Raw genomic sequence first — 26,747 nt, 5'->3', positions numbered from 1 at the left:
AGGGGACAGCAAGTCACAAAGTTCCATGAAAGTGCCCTTACGCATGCGAAAGTTCCGCAGCTACTGGGAATCGTCCCAGACCTGCAACACTATGCGGTCCCACCAGTCTGTGCTTGTTTCCCTTGCCCAGAATCGGTGTTCCATGGATAGAATCTGCCCCATTAACAACATGATCTCCAAAGCACCGGGGCCCGTGGTTTCACAGAATTCTGTATCCGTGTCCGTGTCCATGTCCATGTCAATGTCCTCATCATGCTTGTCGCTGCGCTGCCGCCGCCGCTGCCTCCTCGCCTCGTTTTTCTGGTCCTGGCTGAGCATAAACTCCACGAGAACGCGCGAGGTGTTTACAATATTCATGACTGCTGTCTTGAGCTCAGCGGGCTCCATGCTTGCCGTGGTATGGAGTCTGCAATGTTCACCCACCCAGGAAAAAAGGCGCGAAAATGGTTGTCTGCCGTCCGTTGCTTTCATGCAGGGAGGGAGGGAGGGAGGAGGTGAGGCTGTACCCAGAACCACCTGCGACAATGTTTTTTGTCCCATCAGGCACTGGGATCTTAACCCACAATCCCAATGGGCGCGGGAGACTGCGGGAACTATGGGATAGCTATGGGATTGCTACCCACAGTGCAACGGTGCAGAAATCGACGCTAGCCCCAGTACTTGGACGCACACCATCGAATTAATGTGCTTAGTGTGGCCGCATTCATTTCGACTTTATACAACCTGTTTTTCAAATCCGAATTATATAAATTCGGATTAATCCCGTAGTGTAGACATACCCTTATTTATGCTTTGTTATGCTTAAAAGGGAGAAAAGAACTTAGAAGCTTAAATTCCATTGTCTGTTGATAGGATTTAGACTCCTACATGTCTAAATCTCTTTTGAAAACAAGATTTAGGCTCCTAGATTGGTTAGGTGTTGTGACACTGAGTGCGGCAATGCCTAAACAGCTTTACAAATCTGGGCCTAAAACACTTCGCATCAAACAATAGGACGATGTAGTGAGCCTAGAATAGCAGTTTGTTATAGGAACCTTTCATACTCCAAGTATCCCAAAGCATGTTACATAATACAGCAATAACTTTAATACATTATCGTTGGTCAGTGCAATCATCCCTAGAGTAGATGAAGTGTTGAAAGAGTATTTAAAAGCATCTATATTTCTCCACACAAGGTGGCAGTATCTTTATATGGATATACAGGGTAGTACACATATGTTCCCAAAGCCATTAACTTTTTACAGGAGTATTTTTATTTCAGTTTGTTACAACAAATATATAAAAACTAATAATGGTCTTCAGTTCAGTTACAGGAAAATGCACACACGTGTCGTGCTCAATCCAAATCATAGGGAATGCACAAACTATTTAATATACTGCTCAAAAGAATAAGCACTACAAGGTTTTGTGGCAATGGTTTGCCTACATCAGTTTTGGACCTGGACTATATTGATTCTGTGGGATTCATATTAAGATAATTATCATGTTAAGAGAAAACGTAACTGTATTAAGCAGAAAAAAGGTATAAACAGAAAAAATTGGAAAAGATTAAGTTAAAATGGACAGCAATTGTAGAGAACACATTGTTAAACAAATTGGCATTTTTGAATCTATTAATTTTAAATTAATTTAATTTCCTTTGTATCTTGAAATTAAAGTGACTCCAGAATAGCTACAGTGGCCTAGATCCTTTCATCTAGCTGAGTTGCTCAATAGGACGTACAGCTGAGGAGCAAAGCTGATTATATATCCAGCTGCTAAGAGGTTGGTTTGTAATGCCCCTGTGAGCACCAGTCTCAGAGCTGTGCTATTTTGCACCCATCGGTAACAGCCACTAAGAGCTGTTCCTGCAGCCAAGGATTTCCAGAGCCCAGCTTCACTTCCATCTGACAAGTCCTCTTCAATGTTGGAACGGCCTGTTGTGTGACTGAGCAGCTGCTTAACACCAGCAAACCAGTGGAAAGCAGTCACAATGGGGGCCAGAACCAGTAAATCGTACTCTACTCATAGGTCAGTAATAGAAATCTGCAGGAGTATCTTGTGGTAATGTATATGAGACAGAAGAGAGAAATAGTGGTCCAAGCAAATAAGCAGCACATTTTCTCATATCTGTTTAAAAAATATTGTGCATAAGTTAAAGATACCTCCATGGCACTTAAATCTCAATGACCAGCACTTATTTACCAAGCCACTGGAGATCTCACTGAAGTGAGCAGAAGACAGCTTATATGTGAACTAGAGCTTCAGCAAACTATTTGAAGCCATAGCGACACAGGGCTTTGAAGTCATCAGATCCATTGTGCACTGTAATACGGTAGATTTAACCAGGAACTTGTTTGTTCTTTCATCTTCTCCTCAGGGATAGAAATGTACAGTGGAATGTCTTGTATTGGTAGGGATTTAGGTTTGGGGTGGGAGTTAACTATCAGCCATTATATGATAAACACTTTTGAGCAAGTCTCACATTCTGTCCAGTAGAGAGCAGTCAGTGGCATGCATGGACAGTAGCCAATACGTTTAAAACTCATGCATGCACTTCAGCTTAAAGCTTTAGGCCTCTTACCAGGTAATGTCCCATTAAAGGCTAAATTCTGGCCTGTGTTGTACACACACAAAACCCACTGTGAAGTGAGAGTGAATCAGATATGTGTGCCTCCATCCTGCATGCAGTTACACTTTTTCAAAAAAGGCTTGTGATTCTGGGTGCCCAGCTTGAGACACCTTAAAAGGCTTGATTTACAGAAGATGGGTTGTTCAGCATATCTGGTTCTTTTTAGGTTTGTTAATTTGGGGACCCAAAAGTTGAGGAAACCAAACCCACTAATAGCTGTTAAGAATGTAAGCTTTAGATATTCAGGTGAGAGGTATCGTTTTAGATATCTTGATAGATAAGGTAGATCCAGGGCAGCATTTGGCCCTAAAATTCCAGCCCAGATCCAATGTGGAATATTGGATGCTCTACACCATGCTGTCAAGAAATTAAAATTTCATAAATTGGAACTGCTGAAGTGTAAAGGGGACTGCCTCATGGTCTGTTCTGCTTTTGTCTGTCAGTGTGGAGGGAAGGAAGCACAGGGCTGGCCTGCTTCACAAAGTGGGAAAGTACCAGTAGTGAGAAGAGGAAGGTTTGTTTGGGCATTGACTTCAGAGGGTCGTAAGCAATGTTCGGGAGGCCTCAGATGCTGGCAGGAGCAAGCTGTCAAATGTTTTAAAAAATTGAAATCAGAACAAGAGCAACAACTGAGCCACTGTGAAAATATTGTGAAGTTTTCCCAAGTCTTGTTTAATGCATGTTTCCTCTCTGAGATGGGACTATAAAAATGGCCCTGTGGTCAGGGCCGGCTCTAGGCACCAGCAAAACAAGCTGGTACTTGGGGCGGCACATTTTTAGGGGTGGCATGGCTGGCACCAGAATGCCGCCCCTAAAAATGTGCCCCGGCCTCCCTAGCTCACCTCCGCTGTTGCTGCCACGGCGTGCGAAACAGCTGATTCGCACGCTGCTACTCGCCCTCCCTCCCAGGCTCTCAAACCTGGGAGGGAGGGGAAGCAGCGGCGCGCAAATCAGCTGTTTCGCGCGCCGCAGCGGCTTGGGGTCTCCCCCTCCCTCCCAGGCTCTCAAACCTGGGAGGGAGGGGGAGATCCCGAGCGGCCGTTTCGCGCACCGCTGCTCCTCCTCCCCCCCAGGCTTGAGAGCCTGGGAGGGAGGGGGAAAAGCGGCGCCCGCACCACGGCCACTCAGAGTCTCCCCCTCCCTCCTAGGCTTGAGAGCCTGGGGGGAGGAGGCAGGGCTGGGGATTTGGGGAAGGGGCGGAGTTGAGGCGGGGCCGGGGTAATTAAATAAGGGGGGGGGGCGGCCAAAATTGTTTTTGCTTTGGGCGGCAAAAATCCTAGAGCCGGCCCTGCCTGTGGTATTCCATGTTTTATTGTGGGGGGAGAGATAGCTCAGTGGTTTGAGCACTAGCCTGCTAAACCCAGGGTTGTGAGTTCAATCCTTGATGGTGCCATTTAGGGAACTGGAATAAAAATCTGTCTGGGGAGTGGTCCTGCTTTGAGCAGGGGGTTAGACTAGATAACATCCTGAGGTCCCTTCCAATCATGATATTCTATAAGTGTCTCACAAGGATTTCTGTATCAACTATGTTCAGCATACAGGTAAAGAGATTTGGTCTTTTTCCTAACTGCGGGCCTTGCAAACTCAGCTTGGGTTTTAAAAGCCAAGCTCCATGCTCTGCATCTCATGCATCAATAGTAGAAAAGATTCTAAAGACCAAATTATGCCTTCACTTACACTTGTCTTACAATTCTGCCCTGAGGGCATGATCCAGTGTTCATTGACATCAATGGGAGTCTCTCCATTGGCTTTGGATCAGGTCTTTAGTGACATCCAGGCATATTTATTGGCTTTATAGGCAGTCTGTCAAGGCTGGATCCCCACTTTGAACTTTAGGGTACAAATGTAGGGGCCTGCATGAAAACTTCTAAGCTTAACTACCAGCTTAGCTCTGGTTCGGCTGCCACCATTTCAATGGATTCCATTCCTGGGAAACCTTGAAAAACCTTCACCAAATCCCTGGTGAATACAAATCCAAACCCCTTGGATCTTAAAACAAGGAGAAATTAACCATTCCCCTCCTTCCTCCCACCAACTCCTGGTGAATCAAGATCCAAACCCCTTGGATCTTGAACAAGGAAAAATCAATCAGGTTCTTAAAAAGAAGGTTTTTAATTAAAGAAAAAGGTAAAAATCATCTCTGTAAAATCAGTATGGAAATTAACCTTACAGGGTAATCAAACTTAAAGAGCTCAGAGGACTCCCCTCTAGTCTCAGGTTCAAAGTACAGCAAACAAAGATAAACACTCTGGTAAAAGGTACATTTACAAGTTGAGAAAACAAAGGAAAACTAACACGCCTTGCCTGGCTATTTACTTACAAGTTTGAAATAGGAGAGACTTGTTTAGAAAGATGTGGAGAACCTGGATTGATGTCTGGTCCCTCTCAGTCCCGAGAACGAACACACTCCCAAACAAAGAACACAAACAACAGCTTTCCCCCGCCAAGATTTGAAAGTATCTTGTCCCCTTATTGGTCCTTTAGGTCAGATGCCAGCCAGGTTACCTGAGCTTCTTAACCCTTTACAGGGAAAAGGATTTTGGAGTCTCTGGCCAGGAGGGATTTTTATAGTACTGTACACAGGATAGCTATTACCCTTCCCTTTATAGTTATGACACAGTCACACTGATGCAAGCCTATGCCACTTTCTATCTCCCTTCCTCTTTGCTGTATAAGTGGAGTGGAGCTCAATGGACCACATCCAACAGAGGGGGGTTGTGAGAAGGGCCAGGCAGCATGTACTTCCTCCCCTGGATAGCCGTCTATCTCCTTCTAAGTTACTGCTATAAAGGCCAGCTGTGTGCAGGTTTGGATATCAAGGGCATGGCCACGGGGCAAGTGGGAATGGGGAAAGTGATGCTTCACAACTTGTAGCCTTGCAAAGTCATTTGGGAGCTACCATACTTAATATATCCTACAAAAACTCCCTTTGTGGCTTTTCTAAATCACGAGGGATGGTCTGCCCCTCTGGAATGGCACCAGTCTGTCTGTAACAGGAGTCAACTTAGTGGTGGCTCAAGATCAAAACTGGAGGTAGATCCCCATTGTGACACCCTGAAATCCCCTTATTCACCACTGTTGTATAAGTAGGATATGTTTTGCACAAAGTATGCCTTGTGAGGTATCATTCTAAAAGTCTTGATCTGCTAGACATTAATATCTCATTGGATTGTATATGCTATCGTTGTATGTGAAGTTATGAAGTTTGGCTATGTATGTGTTACTGAAACATGTTGTGAGGTTGAAAACACCCACAAGCAGCCTTTCAGGCACAACAGTAAAAAGGCCAAACAGTGTTAATGGCTTACTAAGGAAATGCACACAGGCACCAGGATTACCCCAGGAACTGCATACAATAGAAACCTCTCAGAGATAGCACTACACAATGGGAACTGTTTGACCTAGGTCACAGTAAAAGAGCTTCCCAGCAAGTGGGAAAAGATATAAAAGGGGGGAATGACATCATGATGGTACCTCACTCTTTCTACAACAACACACCTGGAAACACCTGAGGGGAAAAAAAAAAAAAGACTGAATTGGGGGAAAATGATGGTCCCACGCTGAAGGGATTTCTAGCCTGTGTATGAAAACCTGGGAAACCCAAGCTGCAAAACAAACACAGCTTGTGCCTTAAGAATCTGCCAGCCTGTTTATCACTCAGGGTGAGAATTTTCTAATTAATATCCTATTTATCTAGTATGTTAAACTCAGTTTGCAGTTTTGTTTCTTTACTAGGTAATCTGGTTTGATCTGTTTGCTATCACTTATAATCACTTAAAATCTATCTTTTTGTAGTTAATAAACATATTTTATGTTTTAATCCAAACCAGTGTGCATTTGACTAAGGGGCCTGGGGAAAATCTCAACTTGGTTACCACATTGGTTATTCACATTGGGGGAAAGGCGGACTGGGTATTAAACCCATATACTGGCCAGATTTGAGCAGGGTAGGACGGTACTGCTCTGGGGTCCTAGGCTGGGAGGCTGGTGGTTAGAGAGCCTGCATATAACTGCAGCTGGGTGTTTCCCTACCTGTGTGAATGCTGGTGAAAGTGCAAGCTTGGAGGGCTTTGCAACTTGTCAAGCAGCACAGCGTGAGAGGGAGCCCAGCTTGGTGAGTCAGAGGGCTCAGTGGTATGCCAGTTCCAGGTGGCACCCTGGGGGAGCTTGTCACACCCATAACTCCCCATGGTTACAAGATGTGCTAATTAACTGCAGACATTGCTGTTGATCTGTTCAGTGAAATGTGGGGTGCCTTCTCTAATATTCTGCAGAGGCTGCGGAGGTGATTGCTGGAATGTGTGTGTCACATCCTCTGGGCGACTAGAGCAGCTGTCTTTGCCTGAATCCTTCCAGACAGAAATTGATTAAAAGAGACACCCTTGAAAACAGCTGGTCAAAATTTCAGATTCTGGACTAAATGCAGATCTGCCACCGAAGCCCTTGAAGCTGCTGACTAGTGCATGGCTGTGCTGTGTTTCCAAATAACATAAACCACCCAGGATACTGTCTCTGACTGGGAAGTTATTGAAATCAGAGCCAGACATCACTTTGGGGGGCAGGGGGAGAGAAATGTCCTTGATTTCCACAACAGCATCTTTAACAATCAAGGTGTCTTTTGCCAAATGATCGAGGCTTTGCGGCTGATGAGCTTTATCCCTGGTCAGCTCCAGGCTCCGGAGGCAAACTGACAACCCGGAGAAGCTGGCCTTGTGAGCTCGCTCTCTGGAAGGAAGGAGCTCCAAAGCTGGGCGCACTCTGGAGCAGACCGGAAGACAGTGGTTTCCCCAGGAATTGAAATTAGGGGGGTGTTTGAATTTACAAGGGGGGGTGTCAGGGCCGATGAGATATATAAAAGAGATATGAATAAAGTAAATGTTTTGTTAGGATAATGCAAATTTAACATAAGGATAATGCAAGTTACACCAAAACCATAACAGGTCTAGATTTCTAAAAATGTATATATATATATATATATATTTTTTTTTTTTAAAATGTATTTAATTTAAATTGACTTTTGAAAGTAAGCCATCATGGGATAAGAGGGAAGTCCTGTCTTGGATCAGTAACTAGTTAAAGATGGGAAACAAAGGGTAGGAATAAATGGTCAGTTTTCAGAATGGAGAGAGATAAAGAGTGGTATCCCTGATAGGTCGGTACTGGGATCATTACTGTTCAACATATTCATAAATAATCTGGAAAAATGGGTAAGCAGTGAGGTGGCAAAATTTGAAGATGATACAAAACTATTCAAGATAGTTAAGTCCCAAGCAGACTGCAAAGAGTTACAAAGGGATCTCACAAAACTGGGTGACTAGGTAACAAAATGGCAGATGAAATTCAATGTTGATAAATGCAAAGTAATGCACATTGGAAAACAGTCTCAACTATACGTACAAAATGATGGAGTCTGAATTAGCTGTTAACACTCAAGAAAGAGGTCTTGGAGTCATTGTGGATAGTTCTCTGGGAATGGGCAACAGAGGATGGATCACTTGATGATTACCTGTTATTTCATTCCCTCTGAGGCACCTGGCTTTGACCACTGTTGGAAGACAGGATACTGGGCTATATGGACCATTGGTCTGACCCAGTAGGACCATTTTTATGTAAAAATTAATTATAATAATAAAAATGTTTAGTTCAGAAACTCCCCAACATAATGACCTCTCAAGATAGCAACGATGTGAGATAACAACCTTGGCAAATAATGCGTTTTAAAAATCTTGGCCTACTAGGATACATATTTATATAAGTTTCCATTCCCAGTCACAAATCTAGCATTCTGGAGCAAAGTCACTAAAACATAGTCCACAGGGACGGCTCCAGGCACCAGTGCAGCAAGGGCATGCCTGGGGCGGCAAGCCGAGGGGGAGGGGGGCGGCGTGCTGGTCGCCGTGAGGGCGGCAGTGAGGCAGCCTTCGGCGGCATGCTGTGGGACGTCTGCCGGTCCCGTGGCTTTGGTGGCAATTTGGTGGCGGGTATGGCGAAGGCGTGGGACCGGCAGATCACCCACAGAAAACGCCCCCAAATCCACTTGAGCTGCCTGGCTTCCGTGCTTGGGGCAGCAAAAAACATAGAGCCACCCCAATAGTCCAACAAACAAATGTTTATTTAACATGTCCCTCACTTTTCCCTCCACTGCACCCCACTCACCGGTGTTGTCCTTGGTCAATGGAGACTCAGAGTTCAGAGGCGCTTTCACGTGAGTACACCTCCTAGGTGGGGGGCAAGAAGGCACCTTGCTCATTCCTTCAGCTGCTCACTGTTTGCTCTGGCCACTGTTGTTTGTTATGCCACCATTCACTCCATCACTCTGTTGCCAATGGCCCTGCGCAGTCACCTTCTGCTGCCACCTGCCACTGTGACCTCTGCGAGTTGGTCTCTTGAGGTTCCATCCAGCTCTCAGTGATTTCAGCTGAGCTCTCAGTGGGGGAACCTCGCTGCTAGTGCAGTCTGGGCCATCTCTTTCACAGGAACACTGTCCCTACGGCAGGACTAAGCACTTAGACCTGATTATCAGTTATTTCAGCTGCAGTTGTCACTTAACAGAACTAACTAAAGTCTATCTATGGAGCCTAATCAGCTCTGTCTTTAAACAGTGGAGAGGGACAGGTCCCCACCCTCTCTCTTGATGTCCTCAATCAGCACAGGCTAAGTACAGTTCTACTGCCCTTTACTCATACAATAAGAACAACAACATTTCATTCCCCTCAGGTATTCAAGTGATTTGTAACCCAACCCCAGCCAAAATCGATCACTTGGGCAACACAGCTCTGTTTGCTGGATACCTAGGTAGATTAGGTGTGAATGTAAATACAATCTGGTCCTGAAGTCTTTCCCCCCAGCCCCAGCTCATCACTAGCTGTCATGGAGAGCTCATTTAGACTTTGCTTACAAATCATCATTTGAAATTATTAGGTTGGCCAACATCACCGAAATGAATGCACTGACATTGTCATAAAAAACAACAGCTGTATAAGGAAGTTAGTCTATGTTCATACTTTTCAAATCTATTATACTTTTTCAGATACACATATTTTATCATACACTGTATATGTTTTTAAAGTGTGTATTAATGTTTCAATTTCAATTCAAATTTCCACAGTCACTAAATTGGCATGTAACTAGTTCACAAAACTGGTGGGGGGTGTTGGGGAAATTCAGGGGGGGCGGTGTAGGGAAATCACTGCCTAGAGATGTTGACAGCTCCCTCCCTGCCCAGCTGTGCATAGAGGAGCAATTAGGCAGGTCACGTGCCCCGGCAGGAATGTGGTGTCTGTAGCGTTTGCGGAGGGAGAGAGAAAGGCCGGTCTGTAGCCTTCCCCTCCCATTCCAGCTGCAGTACAGAGACTGGCAGGAGAAGGAGCCAACAGGCCGGCAGAAGTGCTCCCGGACCCGCCAATCGTTGGGAGGCTAGTCCCAGGATTCCACACCGGGGTGGGCTGTGCTGCGCTGTAAGAAATTTGATATATTTTAAAAAGGGGCGAGCGAGACAATTGATCTTGCAACTGCAGCAGTGAGGAGGAGGCTGCGGCAGCTCCAAAGGTGACAGGAAACGGGTGAATTTCAAAATAAGCAGCAGCTCTCTCAGTGCGTGTCGAATGGTGAGTGCTGCCTGGGACCAGCTCTCTTAGTGTGGGTGGGCATCTCTGGGGAAGCAGCTCTGTATGCCGGGAGGGGGGGTGGGTGTAAGATTGGGGCGGGGGGAGAAAGTTTAGTGACGTGTCTGAACAGGGACACTAACTTATTTTGTGGACAGGATGGCATCCCCTTGCAGATGGATGTCTGAGGTCCTTCCTCCCACTCCAACGACACATATACTCTCTCCCCTTGCGTGGAAAAGTTTAAACCTTCTTATAATCGAAGCCTTACCCTTGCATTGCTTCGTGGATAAGTGAATGTGTCTTAAATCATGGCTTGTGGGCCTGTGTCGCCTCTTTTGGATTATAAAATAACTGGGACTGAGTTGCCTTTAGGATGGGCACACGCAAGAAAACCAAACTAAAAACACATTGCACGTTAGTGTTCTTTTGCTCTCATCAGTTCTGTTTAAAAAAAATGACATGAACACGTCCTGCTTTGTCTCAGTGCAGGGTGTTTTGTATATTTAATTTCTAGCAAATCATCATCTGCTTTGTTTTTGTTTTTTTTGACTATGTAAATAAATAGTGCTTCTCTGACACTGGAGTGCTGGGGATACCCTACTAAATTAAGCCTTTAGAGAAGAATGATCACTTTTTTCTGTAGAAATGAAAAACCCAGCCCTTTTGAAATCAGGTTGAAGATTTTTTTTTTTCCCTTTTAATAAACTTTCTCCGGGAGAAAGTACTTGTGAGCTGTAGGATGATTGGCAGACAGGTGGCTGCTCAGAGACCCCCATATCTTTCAACTGAGACTTTTCTCCATTTGGGAGTTAAACTTTTCATGCAGTTTCAAAGACTGCTCATTTATGTTTTGGCACCTTTTTTTCTTTTGTACATTTTTAAAAGGTCAAGCACATTGGGCCAGAGGACATTTTCATGTCCCTAAAATTGTAGTTTCTGCAAATTTCTTATTTTGTGCTTAAAATTTCCAGTGAGCTAGAATTCATGTGTACCCCAGTTGACTTGTGGTGTAAAATAATTGAGAAGTACTTGCAAATCTTCTGGGTTGTGGACAGCTGGGTTAAAGTTATTTCTAAAAAAAAAATTCACCAGTGCGTGTGAAGGAGTAGGAGAAAATTTGTTTGTATTTTTGCTTTCTTGTATTTGTTTCTATTAGGGCATGTTTTACCCGCATAAAGATTGCTTCATTACAAAAATAAGTGAGCAATGATGGCATGTACTACTTTTCTAGACCATCAATATTTCTGATGTATGATAAGAATACACAAGAAACTATTTTCACTGGTTTTCAGCTGTAAGGTAGCAAGTGCTCAAGATGCAGTTAAATGTGTATGCTTAGATTTATTAGCAAAAATATATATATTCTCCAACTTTGGGGTTCTGCCCAGTTTTCAGATTGGCACCTGGGAGTGATTAGTAAAAAATAAAAATAATTTCAAGGATATTGTATCACTTTAGGCTCACTCTTTTTATTTAACAGTTTACTTGTCCAGCGCTGGCTTTTTGATAGGCAATTAAAATCAATGAAGTTCTGTAAAACTAATGAAAAATATGAATAGTTATAGTATGGTCAAACAATTCCTTCCATATACAGTATATAAGAGAGACAAGATAGATGATATGAGAAAGTATTTCCTCCTGGGACCAACATGGCTACAACACGGCAACACACAGTATATAATCAATATTTCCCTTGATTTCTTTGTAGTTGAAATATTTGGATACAGAAGCAATGCCATAGTGTGCGTGATAGAAGATGCCTTGCTCTTGCAGTATTAGATCAGACTATGATCCATCTAATTCAATATGGTGACTTCAGCCGTGGCCAGTACCACATGCTTGGGAATAGACAATTAGGGAATAACTTGCCCATAGGAAAAGTTTATTTTCTGGTACTTGGCTTGGGTCCTGAGGCATGAGTCTTTATATCCTTCATAAATTTACCTCAGTACAACTGTGGATGTTTTTATTCAGTACTACTTATGAATCCTACTAAAGATCTTGGCCACAGTATCTGTAGCAGAAAGCTCCAGAGGTGAATCAAGCTAGGTATAAAAATGTATTTCCTTTTACCTGTTTTAAATTTGATGCTTCTTAATTTCACTGTTATACTAAAAAATGATTTTTCCCTCTTCTGGTCTAAATCCATTTTTATTAATGGAATAGGAAAATGTCATAACTATAAGCCTCTTATTCTTGTAAAGAAATGGGATATTTTCCCAGAAGCCTCTCTTGTCTTTAGTAAACCCTGATGAACCATGCTTTCTGCAGTAAACCCAAAGTCCTGCATTTTCCATTTTGGAGACCTAGTATATGTATTTCCGGCCTGATCCTGAGAGGTGCTGAGTACCTACAATTGCCATTGCAGTCAGCCACTTCTAGGAGAGTTGTGGTCATTCAGCTGCTATCTCCTCTGCATCAAGCCCTTCATTCTTTTCACTTGGGTGATCTGTTTGATCTTCGCTTTGATTATATGACTTCAGGCATTGTTCAGTTTAATGCATCTTATCCCATTCCACCCCCCAGGCTCAGTAGCCCATGAACTGTTCACATGTGTAGCTGGTCAAGGACAGTAGTTCTTTAGACACCAACTTGACATTTGATATTTGTGAAAGTTGTACGCCCAGGAGTTTAATGTTTTAAAAGTAGAGGTTAGCACAGCAGTACAACACGCTTTTTTTCTGTAAGAAAATATCTATGGATATTCTCTTTTTCATATCTGCACGCACAATATATCGCTTATTTAAAAAAAAAAAGTGTCTGTAATTGAATTCCAAATTACCTTTGACATCTTAAATGGCACCTTGGTTCCTTCTCTACAGTTCCTTGGTAGAACTAGAGGTATTCTATTTAAATGTTTTACCGGTACTCTTGCTAATTGTTTCACTAATCAAAAATGTGTAAAGCAATCCCTAGTATAATTATATCATTAACTCTTAAAGCAAAAGAATAGCTTCTGAATGAAGGCTATCTGCTGCGATTAAATAGTTATTATTTCAGTGGATGATTCCAAGGTTTAAAATAAAAACTGAGCAGAGTTATAGCCTGCATTTGTATCCTACCCAAATGTTGGGATTTCCTTAAGATGTAAAGGAGGAGAGGGGAAAACTAGCAAATGGAATGAGCAGCCCAGCTATGGAAAGGAAGGTAGTTTTAAAAAAATGCTTTGTTTTAGTCTTCTTATAAAATAATGTAGAGCTTGATCCTGCAAGGTGCTGAGTGCCCCCTGCAATATGCTACATGACCTCAACTTCCATTAAAACCAATGTAAGTTATGGGTACCCAATGCCTCTGCTATCCACAATTCTACTCTAAGCTGCAAAGATCAGGCTACCCCATTCACCTCCTCTCCACAAGCAATATACTTACTTTCTTGAGATGGGTCTGAGATTCTACCACCCAATAACCAGGTAGCTACCTGGACCTCTCTCACTTTACAAATACCCCAAAGTAACTCTCCGGGAAGCTGATTAGACACTCTGTGACCTAGAGGAGCTGACACATACATCCATTATATTACATTCTCATGGTTAATAATTTTTAAAAATAGAAAAGAGGCCAAATTCTTAACTGGTGTAAATCAGTGAAGCCTCATTTACTTCAATGACACTGTGTCAATTAACACCAGCTGAAGAGCAGGCCCAATAGTTTAAATACTTATCCTAGACCTGTGTCTGTTACAAGGAAAAGTAACAAGGAGTCCTTGTGGCACCTTAGACTAACAAATGTATCTGGGCATAAGCTTTCATGGGCTAAAACCCACTTCATCAGATGCATGGAGTGGAAAATACAGAGGCAGGTATAAATGCACAGCACATAAAAAGATGGGAGTTGCCTTACCAAGTGTGGGGTCAGTGCTAACGTGCCAATTCAATTAAGTTGGAAGTGGGCTATTCTCAACAGTTGACAAGAAGGGGTGAATACCAAGGGAGGAAAAATCACTTTTGTAGTGCTAATGAGGCCTATGTAATCAAGGTGGCCCATTTCAAACAGTTGACAAGAAGGTGGGAGTATTAGCAGGGAGAAATTAGTTTTTTGTAGTGATCCATCCACTCCCACTCTTTATTCAGGACTAATTTGATGGTGTCCAGTTTGCAAATTAATTCCAGTTTTACAGTTTCTCATTGGAGTCTGTTTTTTTTGAAGTGATTTTTTTTCCTCCCTTGGTATTCACGCCTTCTTGTCAACTGAGAATAGCCCACTTCCATCTTAATTGAATTGGCTTGTTAGCACTGACCCCCCACTTGATAAGGCAACTCCCATCTTTTCATGTGCTGTGTATTTATACCTGCCTCTGTATTTTCTACTCCATGTATCTGATAAGCTTTCGTGGGCTAAAACCCACTTTATGCCCAGATAAATTTGTTAGTTTCTAAGGTGCCACAAGAACTCCTCATTGTTTTTGCTGATACAGACTAACATGGCTACCACTCTGAAATATATTATAAGGATGGCCCACACTATGATAAGGATATAGGGACAGAATTACAGTTGTTTTGGCTATTTCAACTATGTATTTCCATACTTCCAAGCTTTTATTTTTATATCTAACCTTAGTTTTCAGTTTCCTGATGTTCTAAGATATATTAGATTTTTAAAACTGCGATGTTCTTTTAAAATGTTGGGTTTCCCCCCTTACGTCATTGATATGTATTTCATCCTTAAATCCATTTTAACAAGTTTTTTTTTTTTTCCCCCTCTGGGAATTTCCTTCTGTGTAAATGCTTGTTTTGAATTTTTCCCTCCCAGGACACTTTAGTTTGTTATTGATCTTCAGACATTGATGGTATTTATCTGTGTATCATTAAGTACTTGTGTTGCATAATATAAACACCACAGATGCTCCTGTTGTGAATTTTGGTCCTGCTGGAGCCCCTATATGGCTTTTAGATATTTAAAAAGCTAAATCAAGCATGATGATGCTCTCTGCAGCTTAATGGTTTGTACTTATGTTAAACAGTCTTATAACAGGTTTCAGAGTAGCAGCCGTGTTAGTCTGTATCCGCAAAAAGAACAGGAGTACTTGTGGCACCTTAGAGACTAACAAATTTATTAGAGCATAAGCTTTCGTGGACTACAGCCCACTTCTTCGGATGCATATAGAGTGGAATAAATATTGAGATATATATCCTTAATATTTATTATATATACACACATGCCGAGAGCATGAACAGGTGGGAGTTGGTAAGACAACTCTGAGAGGCCAATTAATTAAGAGAGGAAAAAAAACTTTTGAAGTGATAATCAAGCTAGCCCAGTACAGACAGTTTGATAAGAAGTGTGAGAATACCTACAAGGGGAGATAGATTCAATGTTTGTAATGGCTCAGCCATCCCCAGTCCTTATTCAGTCCTGAGTTGATTGTGTCTAGTTTGCATATCAATTCCAGCTCAGCAGTCTCTCCTTGGAGTCTGTTTTTGAAGTTTTTCTGTTGTAAGATAGCCACCCGCAGGTCTGACATTGAATGGCCAGACAGGTTAAAGTGTTCTCCCACTGGTTTTTGAGTATTATGATTCCTGATGTCAGATTTGTGTCCATTAATTCTTTTGCGTAGAGACTGTCTGGTTTGGCCAATGTACATGGCAGAGGGGCATTGCTGGCACATGATGGCATATATCACATTGGTAGATGTGCAGGTGAATGAGCCCCTGATGGTATGGCTGATGAGATTAGGTCCTATGATGATGTCACTTGAATAGATAATGCACTTGTTAATTAAGAACATTTTTGAAAGTGCTTCTTAGTGTTGTGTGGCTGTTCATTTAACTACTGTACATGTGCCTTTTCCTCAAGTCTAGCTCCTGTTTTGGTGCTGTTACTGCAGTGTGCCCTGGAGCAGTTGTCCCATGTGACTGCTTCATATGGAAGATGGAGAGTGTTAAATTAACAACTGTGAATGAAATTGTAAATGTCTTACTCTTAATATTTTACCATTTTCAAGTTGGTCGGTAACCCTGCAGCCCAATTGCAGAGTTACTAATGAGTGTTCCACACTTCTTTTTTTTTTTTTTTTTTTAAGGAGAATACATAGATAATGGGTGTTTTAAGAGCTGTCTTGTAGATGTCTATGTACAGTCATATTACTGAAAAATGTACACATGTGGGTTCACAAAATTTTTAAGTTCTTCGAGTGATGGTCCCTGTGTCTATTCCTCACATGGGTGCATATACATGTCATACACCCAAGTCCGGAAATTCTTCAAAGCAGTGTCCTTGACCCACACATGTGCAGTAGTTTCCTTCATGCTCCTGACCAAGGGCATAAGAGGCAGTGCAGGTCGACACCTCCAGTTCTTTCATACTGCTGCATGGAGTCCTTCACTCCATGCATAATCTGTAAAGTGAAATCTTCTTCTTTTTGTAAATAGTTTTATATCTTAGCTTAGTAGTTATAGTTAGTTAGTATAGGATAGTTCCCTTCCTCCCCCCCCACCCCCAAATCAGGGGAAATTCTCATCACCCTGGAACTATGCCCAGAATCCCAAGATGCAAGAATTGTCTCCTGCCCTTGCTCCTTCTCCATCACTGATGAGCATCAATGGTGCCTATATTAACAGAGTGAGGCACATCTCTGCAAAGTGCAATATCTGGCAATCCTTTCCACCTATAACTAGAGAGGCTCAAGAGCGCTAACTAAAAAAGTTGCTGTGAGCCCCCACTCTGACGTGGGCCGGGAGACCTCATTTCTCCCCCCCCCCCCGCCATACATTGGCCTCAACTGACCAGCAGTGCCCCTCCAAACACAAGCCTTGGAGCGGCGCCTTTACCACTGAAGCCCAAGAACTCCTTCTATAAGGCTCCCCATGAGAGTAAGGGGTACTCTCATGGGTGCAGGTACAGATCCCCACAGAGGACTGTCCAGAAGAAATGTTTCCTCCCTGAGCTGTCACATATTGTACCCATGGAACCAGCTCTGCTGAAGAGCCCCAGGCTGGAGGGCAAGGCATGGGGCGGGGAGCGAAGGGGATCTGCTAATTCTGGTGGTAACTGCAGTACCAAAGCAGAAAGTCAGACGCTTGCGCTTGCCAGTCCCAGCTATGAATGCAGGTCTGGACTCCTAATCAGTGCCGCCTCATTTATCCAGAAACTGTTTGGATGTGACGCACAAGCCACATCCTTCAGGCAACTCTGCTGGAACTCCCTGAACTTTGGGCTGTATGGAGACAATTGTAACACCGGAGGATATATTCCTCCTGTACTTGCAATCTCCACTCCTTTCAGGTCCTGCCCTCCTGAGGGATTTCCTTAGTCTGGAGGAAGAATCATTACTGGTTTCTCAGGAACAGTTACATCTCCACCCATCAGGCAGGAGCACCCTGGTACCAACAGTACCACTGCTACCGATGGAATCATCCTTTGGAATCTGAGGAGTCAGAAGAGATAGTTGCACCAGTATCTCCGCAAAGGCACAGGAACCCTGACAGACCATTCAAAGGCTGTACTTATCATCCCTGCAGATATGACCCCCGACATGAACAGCAGGTACTGATTCAGTTAGGGTCACCATGACCAATGAACCCTTTCTCCTGGCCTTATCAGGGCCTTTGGGGCTCATATGGCAGGCATGCAGACCCCCGCCAGAGTCTGACTGCTCTTTCCCTTCTCATAAGCCAGTTCCATAGGTGTATGAGGGAGAAGAGCCAGAACCACTTCTGCCGGTAGTAACAGTTCCAGTAGGGGCGTTCTCATCATCTCTGGATGATAGCATCACTCCTTCATCGTGTTCTTCACTGGAAGACCAGCCTCAGTATCGGGAGCTGTTGCAAAGGGTCACTAACGATATACACATCCATTAGAAGAGGTCCAGGACCTTCAACACTGGCTCTTGGACATTTTGCAACCACAGGGACTGACTGGCGTGGCCTCTTCCAATTCATAAGGCCACATTAGAACCAGCAAGAGTGGTTTGGCACAAACCAGCATCTTGTGCCCCTACAGCAAAAAGATGTTGTTTGGCTCCTGCCAAAGGAGCCGACTTCTTGTTTTCCCATCCCGCTCCTAACTCGCTGGTGGTACAGGCGGCTATGGAAAGAGCTCAATTGCCATATCAGAAATCCATTCTGGCAGATAAGGGCTCCAAGAGACTGGATCTGCTGGATAGTTGGGTCTGCTCTGCAGGTCTCCAATTTTGTATTGCAAATTACCAAGCATTATTAGCAAAATGTGATTTCAGCACCCACGTCAGGCTTGTGAACTTTAGAGACAAACTTCCCGTGGAAGACTGAGTCCAATTCAAGTCCTTTCTGGATGAGGAGACCTTAGTAGCTTAGGTGGCTCTCCAGGCTGCCATAGATGCTGCAGATGCAGCGTCCAGACATGAAGGGACTCATGGTTCCAGTTGTTGGGCTTTCCTAGAGAGGTCCAAAACACCATCCAACACCTCCCCTTTGAGTTCAACCTTTTTAATGAAAAGACAGACGGATCCTTGCATTCTCTGAAGGACTCAAGCCACTCTGCAATCTCAGGGGATTTATGCTCTAGTCCCCAGGAGGAAACACCAGAGAGAGTCCTTTAGACTACAACCACCCCACTTCACACACTCCATATTACCAGCATTAGGGTGACCAGATAGCAAGTGTGAAAAATCAGGATGGGGAAATAATAGGCACCTATATAAGACAAAGCCCTGAATATTGGGACTGTCCCTATAAAATCAGGACATCTGGTCACCCTAACCAGCGTCCACCTGAGCCTCCGTATAAATGAGAGGATTCAGAGGTCCTGTTTCTTGGCTTCCTCTACTGCCACAGCTTCTGCTTATTCCAACTGTCAGCCAAGGGCCATTTTTGACATGTAGATTGAGAGCCACGTACTGCCACTGTTGCCACCTACTTCCTTTCCTGTCATCTTTGGAGGCTGTCTTACTTTCCTCACCCACAGCTGGAACAAGATCACCAAAGACAGTAGGGTCCTGGAGATTATCCACCAGGGCTACTCCATGTAGGTTTTTCCTTCCCTATCCCCCTTAGGGGACCACTCTCATCAAGGGATTGTTCTATAGGAAATGGAATCCTTTTAAGCCAGATGTGATAGAATGTGTCCCACCTCAGTACCAATCTTGGGAATAGTATCAGAGGGGTAGCAGTGTTAGTCTGTATCCACAAGAACAAGGAGTCTTGTGGCACCTTAAAGACTAATAGATTTATTTAGGCATATTCTTCAGATGCATGGAGTGAAAAATACAGATGCAGGCATAAATATACTGACACAAAGAGAAGGCAGTTACCTTACAAGTGGAGAAGCAGTGTTGACAGGGCCAATCCAATCAGGGTGGATGTGGTCCATTCCCAATAGTGTCTCCTCAATTAGTGAGGTGTGTATGTGATGTTTCCCTGGTGTTATCTGGACCGCTGATCTGCTAGGTCACTCCAATCCTTGACTCTGGGAGCCAGCCTTACCCTGCTCTGCTGTGAGAACCCCCACTCCTGGGCTGTTCACGCACAGCCTCTGGCATGTAAGCTGCTCCCAGCTACTTGCAACCGAATGACACTAGCCAATATCTCCAGTCCCAGACACAACGCTGGGATCCTCTGTCTTGCAGTGGCCAGTTATGCTGGCTGGATGCTGCAAGCTTATGAGAGTTCATCAATTTAACAAAGAAATTGATGTGTACCAGGCTTGTTCTCCCAAGAGGAGTCTCTGACGTACTTCAAACCAAACGCACTGCTTCAGGTGGAATAAACAAACAGATTTATTAACTACAAAAAATAAATTTTAAGTGATTATAAGTCAAAACATAAGTCTGATTTGGTCAAATGAAAGAAACTTATTCAAAGCTGATCTTAACACTTTCAGTGCCCTTACAAACTTAGATGTTTCTCACTACAGGCTGGCTTGCTGCCCTTCAGCTATGCTCTCACCTTTGATCAGCGCTTCAGTCGCTTGGTGTGGTGTCTGTAGATGGAGGTGGAAGAGAGAGAGAACATGGCGAATATCTCTCCCTTTTATCGTGTCCTTTCTTGCCTCTTGGCTTTGCCCTCCCCCCTTCAGGGTCAGGTATTTCCTCATTGTAGTCCCAACTAACCAAGGGACAGGGAGTGACTCACTCGAGAGTCCAGCAGATCCTTTGCTGCCTAGGCCAGTGTCCTTTGTTCTTGTGAGGCTGGGTTTGTCCCATACATGCCCTGATGAGATGTGAATTGCCCCTCTGCTCTTAGAGTTTTTGCCTTGCTTGTTTAAAGCCATGAAAACATTTTTAGCCTCAACTATATACATGAAATTACAACCTATAACATTACTGTAATAACAGTTACTATAACAACAATGCTCAGTGCATCATGAGCCTTCCAAAGACACCCAACATGACAAACTTTGCATTGGGTACCACACAATCATTTTTACAAGGATGAACATGGGGGTGCTAGGTGTTCCCCCTCCCCAGGTATAGAGCATCGCAAGGTGTCAGTAGAGGAGCTTTTGGAACAAATTGATAAACTAAACAGTAATAAGTCACCCGGACCAGATGGTATTCACCCAAGAGTTCTGAAGGAACTCAAATGTGAAATTGCAAAACGACTAACTGTAGTCTGTAACCTATCATTTAAATCAGCCAATTTTTAAAAAGGGCTCTAGAGGTGATCCCAGCAATTACAGTATTGAAACAAATGGTTGAAACTATCGTCAAGAACAAAATTGTCAGACACATAGATGAACATAATTTGTTGGGGCAGAGTCAACATGGTTGTTGTAAAGGGAAATCATGCCTCACCAATCTGCTAGAATTCTTTGAGGGGGTCAAAAAGCATGTGGACAAGGGGTTTCAGTATCGTTGGTCTGACCCAGTATGGCCGTTCTTATGTTCTAATCAGAAATAGAATGCTTATGCTCTGCCCCTGTTTAGGAAATCCTTAACCAAAGTAGAAAAGATTCTACTAGAGCAGAGGTAGGTAAACTATGGCCCACAGGCCACATCCAGCCTGCAGGACCGTCCTGCCCAGCCCCTGAGCTCCTGGCCTGGGAGGCAAGCCCCCGGCTCCTCCCTCGCTGTTCCCTCTCCCCCCCGCAGCCTCAGCTCACTCACTCCACCGCCAGCGCAATGCTCCAGGGCGTAGGGCTATGAGCTCCTGGGGCAGCACAGCTGCAGAGCCCGGCCTGACTCAGTCTCTGTGCTGCGTGGTGGCGGCTCCAGCCAGGCAGCGCGGCTGTAGCATTGCCAGCCACTGGCGCTCCAGGCAGTGCGGTAAGGGGGCACGGAGCAGAGGGGATTGGATAGAGGGTAGGGGAGTTTGGAGTGGTGGTCAGGGGGTGGGGGTGTGGATAGGGGTCAGGGGGGAATAGGGGGTTGAATGGGGGCAGGGATCCCGGGGGGCAGTCAGGAAGGAGGGGAGGTTGGATGGGGTGGTGGGGGCAGTCAGGGGCAGGGGTTCCAGGGGAAGTCGGGACAGGGAGAAGGGGTGGTTGGATGGGGCAGGGGTGCCGGAGGGGCCATCAGGAATGAGAGGAGGGGTTGGATGGGATGGTGGGGGTCCAGGGACGGTCAGGGAGCAGGAGTATGTGGATGGGGCAGGTGGTCTGGGGGGACAGATAGGAGGTGGGGGCTAGGGCACAACTCCCTCCCCTAACCGGCCCTCCATACAATTTACGAAACCCAATGCGGCCCTCAGGCCAAAAAGTTTGCCCGCTCCTGTACTAGAGCATGTTATCAGGCTAAATGATGCTGCTTTTCAGCCTTGGCACATCACCAACAACATTTGCTTGATACTGTGGGCATTCCAGTTATCCTAGACTATCTTGTCTCCTTAAAGACCTGGCCCTTCACTGGGGTACACCTAGCAGCGATTAGTGTCTTCCTCCCTCTGGTGGAGGGACGTTCTGTCTTTAACACTCCCGGCTACTGTGTGATTTATGAAGGGCTTGATCGGGACGTTTCCACCCAGCATTAAACCTATCCCTCAAAGGGACCTTAAGCTTGTTCTGTCAACACTCACTCTTGGAACCTATGGCAACGTGCGCTATGACCCACTTGTCTATAAAGGTGGCATTCTTAGTAGGGATGTAAAATGTTAACCAATAAGCCATGGGTCCTGGCTGCCACCCCGCCCCTGGGGTCTCGGCTGCTGGCCCCATGACTGGGCTCTGTGTGGGGCTGGTAGCCAGAACCCGTGGCATGCGGGGCCGGCAGCCGGGATCCTGGGCACATAGGGAGGCAGCGGAGCCTAACAGTTAAACGTTTAACCAGTAAGATTTTAATAGTTTAAACATTTACTTTTTTAAAACATTATTTACATCCCTAGTTCTTAGTGGCCATTGTCAGTGAGCTAAGAGCCATGATGACAGACCCTCCTTTTACAGTATTTCACAGAGAAGGTCTCCCCTTGGTTACATCCCAAATTCCTCCTCAAGATTGTCAAGTATCAGGGGGTAGCCGTGTTAGTCTGTATCTACAAAAACAACAAGGAGTCTGGTGGCACCTTAAAGACTAACAGATTTATTTGGGCATAAGTTTTCATGAGTAAAAACCTCACTTCTTCGGATGCATAGAGTGAAAGCTCCTCAAGATTGTTTGAGTTCCATATCAATCAATCAATACACTTGCCTCTGTTTTTGCCAAAACCCCATGCTTCTTCTGAAGACAAGAGACTTCATTCCCTTGATGTCAGGTGCATTCTACCTGCAAAGAACCAATCCCGTTAAAAAAATTTCTGAGACTCCTTGTTGCTGTAGCAGAAAGAGTGCATGGGTAAGCCATATCCTCACAGAGATTTCTTAGTGGGTTTTGGGATGCATCTTAGAATGCTGCAAAATAGCAAAAATTCCTCCTCATGCGGGTTTTACAGCTTACTCCACACAAACACAAATGGCCTTTTAGGACTTTCCACTGCAGGACATTTGCAGAGCAGTAACTTGGAGCTCTGTCCACACGTTTGCGACATGCTATGCGCTACAATGGCAGATGCAACCTTAGGAACAGCAATACTACAAGCATCTCTGCTATCAGGTTCCTTGCACTCTCCTCCAGTCTGACTACTGCTTGCTGGTCACCCATATGGGGAATACACATAAGGACCATCACTCGAGGAAATGGAGGTTACTTACTGTAACTAGATGTTTTTCGAGATGTGTTCCATACCCGTATTCCACTACCTGCCCTTCTTTCCCTCCGCTGTGGATCCTGTTGGATTGCAGTAAGAAGAGCAACAGGAGAGACGTTGACCCACACTGCCTCTTATACCCGCAGTTGAGACCACAAAGGAAGCTACTGCACATGTATGAGTCAACAGACACTGCTTTGAACAATTTCTGGATTCAGGTGCATGGAGCACACAGACACTCATGTATGGTCCCTATCTGTGTTCCGCACATCTCAAAGAACTTCCAGTTACAGTAAGTAACCTCTATTTATTTTGTTACCAAAACCCATGTATATTTGTTTTCCTGCTGCTTGTCAATTAATAAGGATTGTGCTAGATATACAGCTTATTTTAATAAGATCAAAGTTATGGAGGTAGTATAGGGTTTCTCAATTTTTTTTCTTAGTGTGGTCCTCATATAGACAGAGAGATTGTCTTGTGGATGTCTTCCTCTCCCATTCCTATTCACAGAACATCCCTGTTGTAACTATAATTGCTTTCATGGAAAATTAATATTGAGAAAGTGCTTAATGCATCCTAACTGTATGTTAATGTAATTTAGAGGGTGTAAAAAGGAGGAAAGCCATCTTTTCGTGGACCACCGGCAAATGGCTGGAAGATCACCAGTAGTTCACAGACCACAGCTTGAGAATCACTAATATAATGTACAGACATATTGTGGTAATTATGTTCTTCATACATGATGAGGAAAGGAGATGCATTAGTCAGTTTAGGGAAAAATTCCCTTCTCAGATCTATATAATGGATCAGGACTCTAATATTCTGCTCTCTCCATGTGTAGAACACCTTGTGATATCAGTAGGAAATTCCTGTCTGGAGAGAGAGCAGAATCTTGGAGTCAAGATCTATAATGTGTCTCTGAGAGGAGAATTTTGCCCTTAGTTTCTATCCAAAATTAAACCAATTACACATTTTCTTAGAAGAAGAAATCTTGACATGATTAGAAAAAAAGACTTAGTGAATGGTATTTTTGAATCTGAGGATGTGTAAGCATGACTAGTAGTGTGTTTTTTTTTTTTTTTTTTATTAAAGAATATGAATGTTGCTAATCGGGGAAATGCAAGATGTTTTTGCTGGCTTTCTCAGTTCCAAATAAGAACATGCATTCATTTTTTTTTCTTAATTGCATGAATCAGCAAAACGGTGGGAAGCAATGCATAACTGCATAACGTTGATTCATTTCCTACACATTAGCTGGTCAAACATGAAAACTGAAGCTGAATGTCTTGTGTGGGCAAATAGTTAACCAGACCAAAAGAAATTGTTTTATTGAAGTGGTAATGAATAGGAGTCATATTTTTGGAAAATCTGCTTCAGTGACTTACTGCATTGCACAATACTTGGAACTAAATTCTGAATGCATGCTATTAGGTTCCAAGTTTAAGATTAAACTTTCACCCTGGTTTCTATTCTCTACTCTCTTTTGGAAAGACTGTTCAAAGAAAATAAAGTTAAGTTGAAATTTTCTAGTTAAGAAAATAGACTATAAACTCTCTGATATTACCATATTTTCTTTCATCCTTCTCTTATCTAATTAAACGTGGATAATGCATCCATAGATCTCAAAATGCTTTACAAGGGAGGATAAACATTATTATCTAATTTTACAGAAGGGGAAATAAGGCATATGAAACAAGCTGTTGACCTAGCCAAAGATAGAGTATGGATGTTCTCTCTCTCTCTCTCTCTCTCTCGCTCTCTCTCAGGCCAGACTTAATTGTGAGCTTTCAACTTTGTAGTTTACGTACTTTTGGGTGCTCCATTTCTCAACCTTAGTATTACGTGAAAGCTTTTTTTTTTTTTTTGCATTTACTATTACATTTTATTTAATTGTTCTTGCTGCAAACCAGTTGATCACACAACCTGTGGTTCAAATAAAATCCTATTGGCATTGGTGACTGTACTTTAAGAATAGAATAATAGATGTCGACATGGAAAAGACTCTACCCAATCATTGGGTCCATCTGCATGTAAATTAAGAAGTGAAGATTTTTGGTATCAGGGTTAGGCGCAGAAGTCCCAATATTTTTAAATAGTATTTGTAAAGCTTTTTGAAGATGCAATATACTGTATGCTAGTATTTGTATTGGCAGTAGTAGTATTGTTGTTTTCCTTTTTTGTGTTTTTCCTTGCTTTAGTTATAGTTTTTGTAGAAAAACAATGGCTGCATTACTACAATATTTCTGATTTGTTTGGATAACATTTCAATATTGCAGATAATTGGGTGAATGCAACTATTGATAATTTTCTGGAATCCACATTCCAATTCTGTTTGTGGGACTAAGTTGCAAAAGCACTTTCCTGTTTACTTCAAATTCTTTGTTAGTTAGAGATATGGAGAATGAGAGATTTTATTTATTATGTTCTTAGTGATCTGTGTGTGTTTGTTTTAAATGAGGCTGCTGAAAATATTGATCTATGTAATTTTCAGATGTAGTCAACATTACTTTTCCTGACAGGAAACAAGGCAATTAATTTTTCCAAAGGTGATCAGATCCAAAAGAACGGTAAGTATTTACATTAACTACCTTAGGTTGGATCCTGATCTGCTAAAATGAATGGGAGTAGAATTAGGCCCTTGGTGAATTCAGTGTATCATTTTCTCTTTTTATCAGAAATAGCCAGGTGAAAGCTCCATACACATATTAGAAGATAATTCATTCTTGCTTTATAAAAGTCAGTGACTCATATTGACTTGAATGGGAGGTTGGAGCAAGCCATTAATTATTTTCCTTTTGTTTTTTAAAAAAATAAGTAAACTGCATGGGGTGTGTATGTATGTATAATTATTTATTTCATTTTGTTTTATTCTGGAAGCCTAGTTTAATTCTGGAGTCAGTGGGTGATTTTGCTGGGGAAGTAGAATTGTTCTCAAAACAGAACTTTTTCTTTCTCTCACAGCAATCGCAAGTCACTATTGAAAAAGCAGAAAATGCTAGTGTTAATTTTGGTTCTGATGTGGTTTTTATACTAATAAAAATAAGTTTTGCTTTATCGTGGCTTCTTAATATGTATGCAGTCAAATAGTGCATAGATCTGCATTGTGATTGAATGTTTTGTGCGGTGTGAAGCATTCTTCTGACCTAATTAAGAATGTAAATCTTTACTAGAACAATTTAGTTACTTTGATATCAAAGTACTGAGAGCAAGAGCATTTGGAGGATGAAAAACATTGAATACATTTGGAAAATCTATATTTTTTCCAAATAATCGTCATTTGAAACAGACATAAAGTTATTGACTTTTCCTCATGAGTTTTCAGACTTTTCTTTTGTTTCCAGCTAAATTGAGAATAAATACAAATAGTAAATAATTATAAGAGAAGATTTAGTGTATCGAGGTAACACCTAGAAGTCCCAGTCATGTTCCTTATTGCACTGAGTTCTGTAGAAGCAGAGGGGGGAAAAAACATGGTCCCTGCCTCCAAGAGCTTCCGAT

The 26,747-nt window shown here is 43.1% G+C and overlaps 1 protein-coding gene across 1 annotated transcript in view; it reads left to right on the top strand.

Annotated features, from left to right (window-relative positions):
• Positions 1 to 10,013: 10,013 nt before the first annotated feature.
• Positions 10,014 to 26,747, top strand: part of ARHGEF10 (Rho guanine nucleotide exchange factor 10) — a gene marked incomplete in the record, with an annotated part of 171,925 nt that continues 155,191 nt past the window's right edge. The window contains 1 exon segment of the mRNA XM_034766377.1: positions 10,014 to 10,218.

This window comes from Trachemys scripta, chromosome 3 (genome assembly GCF_013100865.1).
Source record: "Trachemys scripta elegans isolate TJP31775 chromosome 3, CAS_Tse_1.0, whole genome shotgun sequence".
Taxonomy (NCBI): Eukaryota; Metazoa; Chordata; order Testudines; family Emydidae; genus Trachemys; species Trachemys scripta.
Note: the sequence above shows the minus strand (reverse complement) of the source record. Positions and strands in the feature narration are given on the sequence as shown.